Genomic DNA, 6,961 nt, shown 5'->3' with positions numbered 1-6,961 from the left:
TCAGTTGTCAATACCCACACACTCAATACACATACATGGATCACTAATTCGTATATCATGCACACAATGAGATGTAGCTATCGCTATTTTCCAGTTCACACATGCCACACACCTACACATACACACAGGTGAGGTCCTGACTTGGGTGGTGTGGTATATGTGTGTGCTTGGGGTATGTGGTGTACTTGGGGTGTTTGGTGCCTATGGGAGGGAAATCAAGGGTCAAAGATTTCCAGAAGGAGGGAGATGGATGGGGGTTAAGAGGACAGAGGGAAAAATAAGAGAGTGAGTGTCAGGAGTGAGGTTGCTGGGGCCAGGATTAGAACCAGCAAACTTGAGGGGAAGCTGGGGTTACTTAAGGTCAAGTGCCCTGGGGTTACTTGGGGTCACTGGGGCTTGGGGTTACTTAGGATTAATGTGCCCCAGGGTTACTTGGGGTCACCTGGGGATGGTGTGGAAGCAAGGGGGAAAGCCTGGTGCCAAGGAGGAGACAGCCAGAAAACTGAGAGGCAGAAAGCTGGGAGATAACTGGAAAATCAAGGAGAGGGTTGGGAGGTCATTAAGACAAAAACCCAATTTGGGGTATCAAAATAAAAGGTTTATTAAACAGACAGCACACTACACAGCCCCACAAAGTTATTGGTTCCTACACACACAAGCACTCACATACACACCCACACAATGGTAGTAGGAGAGAAAAGGATTGGTGGAGAGATTGAAGTCAAGATGCGTAGTGATAGAGTCCAGATCCTTTGCTTGGGGAAGGAAGATTGGTGATAGCTACCTATCCTGGGCTGAGAGTTGATCCTCGATGGCCAGTCGGGGTCTTCTTCATCAAGGTGCTGTCCAGAGTAGATCGCCGGCAGGGCCTCTGGGTGGATAGGTGGTATGGCATGGTGCTGGTCCAGATACAGAGGGCATCCCACTAAGTCTGTCTTCACTGCCACCTTTTATAGGGGGAGACCCTAGTGACAGGAGCATTCCCAGGGAAGGGTCAGCCCCTGGTGTAATAAGCATGTGCGTGCACTCCAGGCAAGGACATGCAGTTCCAGGTGTGTGTGTTGCAATAGCGGGTTGGCTGATTTCTGTAGAGTCTTTGTCTTTCAAATGCTGGATCCATGGTTCCAGGGTGAGTCAATGGAAGGCAATGATCTAGCCGTTGAGCTGATGATCCAGTTGTTGAGTTGATTATTCAGTAAAGGCCTGCTACCATTGTATCTCAAGCACCCTCATTCATCCCCCCTTCATTCAGGAACCAATTTACATGAGATTGGTTAAACATGAGTCATAGGTTACACGTGGGCAGAGGACACAAGATAGAGACTTGACATACAAAATGGAAACTTGACATAACTTGACATTACTTATGCTAACTTACACATGTAGGCTTAAATCATGTAGTATCAATAGGAAAAAAAAGGAGTAAAAATCAGTAAAGCAGTATAAAAATAATACTTATACAATATAAAACAGTCGCTCAAAGGACAGAGAAAAAAATAAACTTGCTACAAAAATGTTAACACTTATCCTATGTCTTAGCTTACTCATACTTATCTATAGGGAATAGAGAGGGAGAGAAAAAATCAGAAATGGTTGGAGAAGGGAGGGAATGTATTTTAAAAGGAAAAAGAAAGAAAAACTAGGAGTTTTCTTACAATGTCTACTAGAAGATTGCATAGAATTAGAAATACACCATGCTAGATAAGAAAAGAAAATCATGAAATATACACTAGTTTCATAAATCAGTTTGACAAAGTGCAGGAAGTAGTGATATAATCCCAAGTAACACAAAGTAGAAGACTAAGAAGGTAGAAAACTTTATTTAATGCATTTGGCTGTCTTTTTCAATAGTCCTGCTTTGATAGTAATAGTAATTCAATTTCAGATCAGTTAAAAATCACGAATGAGAAAAAGGAGCATTCACACAAAATCAGGCATAAAGTGCCAGTACTCTTCCTTGGAATGGCAAAGGAAAATCTAGCCTTAAGAATATTTCACAAAAATGTATGTTGATTTACAGTTGCAAAGCTGAGTGGAGCAATCTACTTGTATTGAAAGTCTGGTATTGATTATACTGAGACTGTGTTAGAAAAAGAATGTTCTCTGCCTTTAAATTATCAAAGATGGAATGAGTCTGGGGCAATAAAAGCAAAGCAATATAAATTCATCAGCTCTAACTCATGCTCTTACTTTAATGGTGCTTTTCAGACTGTGACAATGTCTTGAAACAATGCAATAAAAAAAGAAAATCTTTCACTCTTTTGTCAGAGTTCAGGTTTCACTTATCTAGAATTGCTTATCAAAGAAGAAAAACTTTGATCTGTTCTTTTTAAAACACATTTAGATTAGTAGCAGTGAATACAGCAGTATTTTCAGTCTATGTACATGTTGCTAGGGAGGGGGAAAAACTATATTGTTATTGATTATGATGAAGTAAAACATTTGCTGTGTTAAAATTGTTTGAATTTTTTTCTCCTGAAATGGCAGTATCTTGGGTTTCTGGAATAGTGTTACAATATTCAGAATGAATGTCCCAATGAATTGCAAGATTATTTTTTTCTGCTTAGTACAATTTAAAGATAATTGTTTTAAGCCACTAGGCTATTTGGTTTTTTGCCTTGTTTTTAATGAAGTCGCATTTGTTTGTTTTGGAGGGGGTTGTTTGGGTTTTTTTACCCTAGCCTAGGGAATCTATGATTATTTGTAATCTGATGTCATGGCATGTGGTTTTTTGTTTGCTTATTTAAATATTGAACTGTTTCTGTTTATAGATTTTTATCTCCATACTGGATAGTTGAGAATTAATATTTTTCTATAGTTGTAATATGGAGGCATTTTGAGTGGCCATAATGGACCAAATTATCTTTTAAAATCCCTTAAACATATACTTTATCTGTTGGCTGTAACGTAAATGTTCAAGTGTGGGGAAGAAATGCTGGGGTGGAGAGAGGTAAAGCAGCTTTATGAATGAGAGAAGCTTTTTATTAAATGGGAGAAAATTGTTACAGTAGGTGATTGCTATACTAAAAGAGGAGTAGCACGAGTAGCTGCCTTACAAAAAGAACAGGCATGTTTGGCGTGGTTTTTTTGTACTTCATTTTTTGAGAAATGATGTATGACTGTGTAAATAAGAGGTAGATCATGACTCTACAAACATACCCCAGGCAGAAGCAGCGGAGTGTAATTGTAAATCAGTCACAGTTCCTCATTCATTCTTGGGACTGATGCTTTTACACAGAACATGGGTCAGTTGCATCAATGGGCAAAAAGGAAGAGAGAACAAAATGAGGGCTCTTTTCACTTTTCATTCTTATACCTACATGCTTACAGATGAACGTTCTGGCTAAGCAGTCCTTACCAGAGGCACAGATTGAGCAATACTTGCTCAAATGACAAAAGGAGTAAGCGGCTACTTACTAGAGGTAGTTGTTACTCCTATCTATGGCTACATAATGGACCTAACTAGAAGAGAAAGCGGCAATGTAAAGAAAAGTGCCTCATTGCTCCATTTTTTGTGGGTACCCGAAACAAAACAGAAAGTATTAGACCTGCCTAATCCATAACAGACATAATGCAGTGTTCATGCTCCCATTGACTTCAGCTTGTTTTGGATCGGGCCTAGCAAGGTCATGTGCAATAAAATACTTGTAGTGCTGCTAATCATACCATTCTGACACTCGTCATACTGCTCTATTATGTTGAAACTCCTGTGAAGTGCTCGTATGAGTTATTTGAACATGGGACATTTACCTGCATCTTGGATTCTGAATATCTTTGGGAAATAAATATGAGCTTAACTGGTGGGAGGCAATACAGTGTTCATGCCAGCTGCATCATGCAGCTTTCTGCTAACAAGTAACATCTGTGCTCAATCACAAGCTACTCTTTCTGGATCTCCAATGGTGCTTCAGCTTTGGGGAGGGCGGAAGTGTTTGTATCCCACTCTAGCAAAAATAATACAGTATGCTGCTTACTGCTCTGATTTGTTCATTCCCCTCAAGTTACATGCTTCAGTTGCTACCTAATGTCGCCTACGTCAGTGCCATTTCTCTTTGTAAGGCGGGGGGGTGTGTGTGTGTGTGTGTGTGTGTGTGTGTGTGTGTGTGTGTGTGTGCATGCATGTGTGCGTGCATGCATGCGTGTGTGTGTGTGTGCGTGCGCGTGTGTTGGGAAGCTGTTTTTTAGCCTTCAATTTAAGAATAGAGCATACTCCTGCTGCACCATCTATTTTATATTTCCAGCCAGATGTTAATGGGCTTATTCAGCAACTTTTTTAAACTACAGATTTTTCTTACTAATAGGCTTGTTTTCTTAGGCCGTCAGTGTTATTTGAGGTGATAGAACTGTTCCTGTTATCTCTATAATCATATTTGCTTAGCCTCCTTTTCTGACTCTTTTTTTCTGATGTTCCCTCAAATCATGGTTAACTAATTAGGACTTAGTCTTTAAAAGTTGTTGAACATCATCAATCCCTATTGATTTCAGTGAGAACTGAAATATCTTGGCGCTCTAGTAATAGACCAAAGCCTGCTTGTTTTAGGTGCTGCATAATCATAGAATAGAAAAAGAATGGCTATACCTAAGGATGAAGCATCAGGCACCTATTTGGATCATTACTGCTTTGAGGGTAAAAACACTGAAATATACTTTTGCCTGTTTTAGTTTATTGGACTGCCCTGGTTTGTTGGGATACAAATTCAGGAGTCGACAAGCTGGAGATAAGCTAGTTAAGCAAATGCCCCATGATAGCAGGAACTGTCATTGAAGCTATATTGTAACATTCTTGCAATAAATCCATGTTCCAAGAAGGGAAAAAAAAGCCCCCCCCCCTTTTTTTTTTTTTTGCTTCACAGGTTTGACTGCATTTTTTGTTTTCATAAATGAGCAAAGTACTGGGGAAGGTTAATGAGAACTGGATTCCATTTTCTAATTCATTCATTGAGACTGCAAAATTACTCCATTTGTGCTTTTGCATTTTTAGAAAATTTAGCTGTTCCTGCTGTTTCTAATAGAGGTGCTGACTGTGCCATTGAGGAATTGGATATTACAGGAAAAAATGGTGCCAGAGATATATCCTCTGCTGCCTCCTCCCTGAAATAAAATCAAAGGTGCAAAGCTTCAGATCAGAATCAAATTCTGAAACTCACTATTTTTCTGGAAAATATCAAGTCAGTGAAGTAAAACCTGCTTTATCAACTGTTAGAGACAAAACTGACAGTGCTACAATCGGATTGTTCTTCTCTGCAAGGGATGTTCTACAGTAGTCCTAGATTCAAGGCTGCATGGTTTGCATATGAATTGACAGTTTATAGATATACTCACTAGTGGATCCATGAAGAGGATAAGGTGGTGGAGGGCTGGTAAGCAGTCCATTTTAAAAAGTACAGAGCACTTTGACCTAAGCAAACATACTGTTCACTGCCCACTTGCCATACAGGTAGGGTGCAAGAGAATAAAAATGAACAACCGGACAAAAATTGCACTGCCTCAGTTCTGTAGCAGGCAAACTTTGAAACTTCAGAGTTGCTTACCAACACGTTTTAAGTAATGAACACCTGCCAACCACAGCAGGAAACATTACAAACCTGATCACTACAAAAAATGCAACCCGTCAGGGAGGCAGGAGAGCTGAAAATGAAACTTGCTTAGATTGTATACTTTTGAGATGCCTGCTGCAGGTAATAAAAATAATGACTTCTTTACATCTACTGGAAGGTGCAGTCATAAATGAAGCAAGGATCTGAAAGCAAAACAGTTAAATTATCAGTGATTAAATATTTGGGCACCCTTAGCTTTTGTCTTATGCAGTGACCATTTCAAATCTTCCTTTCTCTCTCCTTTGCTGAATATCTACATTTCCCATAAAAAGTCAACACCAAGGATAAATGCTTGCTTTGCCTCCTGTTTAAAGGTTCTGTTGTACTTACCTTGTGAATTCAACACTTCTGCTTGTGCATTGGAGTTGAGAGGATTTGAATAGCAGACTACACTTCCCTTTATAGACTAACACCCCAATTCTGCAATGATTTATATAGCAGGTGAACTTTATACAGTGTGAGTAGTTCCATTCAAATTAGTGAAGCTACTCTGTGTGTGTAATTAAGTACATCATAAGTCTTTGCCAGATAGCAGCCTAAGGATCTGGTACATGAGAATTCCAGTTGAAAATTGTAAACTCGTTGCAGGTGGACAATTAGATTTTGGAGCGGAGCAGTAGGTCAGTGGATCCTTCTGATGTCTGGCTGACTTCCCCAGGAGAAACCAACATATTGTATATTGTAACTTTTAATTTATTAAATGGGTAGTGAAAACAATTAATACGGTTCTGTAGCGGCACCTTATCATTGTGAATAAACAAAAAGCAGGTGAAAGACTGAGATGAATTTTAGTAAGTATCCTATGCCACATGAAAAATGTTTAAAGAGCAATAGTCTCAGGAAACTTCTTCTCTTTTTACAGGAATTAATAAGGGTATAAAAATTCCAAACATGAAACCTAGCCCTAAATAAGTATACTTGTCTCTGAGTACAATACTTTTGGCAACATTTATTCCTCTTAAATACTGCCGTTTAAACAGCTTTGATATATGTGTTGTTCCTTAGATTTTACTTTGAAAGCCTACACAGAAAAAGAGCTAAATCTGTCAAAGATCCTCTTGACTAGGGAACTCAAATTAAGAACAAGCTGAAGAGTCCTAGTACATGTTTCATTCTTTGTGGTGAAACTTGGTACTATAACTGGGTGTTTACACCCATGTATCCCACCCTTGGGCCCTTTTAAGTGGCCCAAAGAGTGCAATCAAAGTCTGTCATTGAATAAATAAAATGAAACGTTGTTGCTTTCATAGCAGATAGTTGGCTGCCAGTCAGGGGAACCCAGTAATAGATATGCATGACTCAATGACTTCTGGCGGGGTTTACTAGTAAACACGAATGGAGAGACGATCAGGATTTGGAGTCAG

The 6,961-nt window shown here is 39.3% G+C and overlaps 1 long non-coding RNA gene across 1 annotated transcript; it reads right to left on the bottom strand.

Annotated features, from left to right (window-relative positions):
* Nucleotides 1-2,099: 2,099 nt before the first annotated feature.
* On the bottom strand, nucleotides 2,100-5,967 carry LOC109305653. The gene is made up of 2 exons (XR_002099661.1): nucleotides 5,928-5,967; nucleotides 2,100-5,091 (listed from the first exon to the last, which is right to left on the bottom strand). It is a non-coding gene; the product is annotated as an uncharacterized LOC109305653 (long non-coding RNA).
* Between the last annotated feature and the right edge of the window lie 994 nt (nucleotides 5,968-6,961).

This window comes from Crocodylus porosus, unplaced genomic scaffold (genome assembly GCF_001723895.1).
Source record: "Crocodylus porosus isolate Cpor-Errol unplaced genomic scaffold, CroPor_comp1, whole genome shotgun sequence".
Classification (NCBI taxonomy): domain Eukaryota; kingdom Metazoa; phylum Chordata; order Crocodylia; family Crocodylidae; genus Crocodylus; species Crocodylus porosus.
Note: the sequence above shows the minus strand (reverse complement) of the source record. Positions and strands in the feature narration are given on the sequence as shown.